Genomic DNA, 720 nt, shown 5'->3' with positions numbered 1-720 from the left:
TCCTTCAATTTCGAAATATTGAAGTTTCAAGCATTTCTTAAATTTACCGTTATATGAGAATCGGCCGTTATTTTAGTCCGATTTCAATAATTTTCAACGTTTTGCTTACACGTGGCAAGTACAATAACCATACCGAGTTTGGTACAAATTGGTAGAACGGTTACTGATATACTTATATGTGATCATAAGTGGGCGGTGCCACGCCCATTTTCCAAAATTTTACCATAAACGTATTTCTTGGTAAATAGTTGTTGCAAGCATCAATTTTGAATAAATTAGCTTCAATATTTAATGATTTATCGAAGATTTTGTATTTCTCTAAATTACCGTTATATGGGATGTGGGCGTGGTTATTGTCCGATTTTAAAAAGTTTCGGCGGTTTTTTATGCTATACCAAGGCCAACAACTGTGCCAAGTTTGGAAGAAATTGGTGCAGCGGTTACCAAGATATACACATGTAACCATAAGTGGGCGTGGCTACGCCCATTTTCCAAAAATTTGTAATATTCTTATTTTTCGTCTAAAACTTATTATAAATATCAATTTTGAGTGAATTATCTTCAGTAGTTACTAAAATATCGCAGTTTTCGTATTTCTGGAAATTACCGTTATATGGGAAGTGGGCGTGGTTAAAGTCCGATTTCGCCCATTTTCAATACCAACCTACCTTGGATTAAGGGAAACCTACATACCAAATTTCGTTGAGATATCTAAATTTT

Source organism: Rhagoletis pomonella, unplaced genomic scaffold (genome assembly GCF_013731165.1).
Source record: "Rhagoletis pomonella isolate Grant_MI unplaced genomic scaffold, Rhpom_1.0 Rhpom_scaffold_00009, whole genome shotgun sequence".
In the NCBI taxonomy this organism is placed as follows: Eukaryota; Metazoa; Arthropoda; class Insecta; order Diptera; family Tephritidae; genus Rhagoletis; species Rhagoletis pomonella.
The sequence above is the reverse complement of the archived record's forward strand: the minus strand, read 5'-3'. Positions refer to the sequence as shown.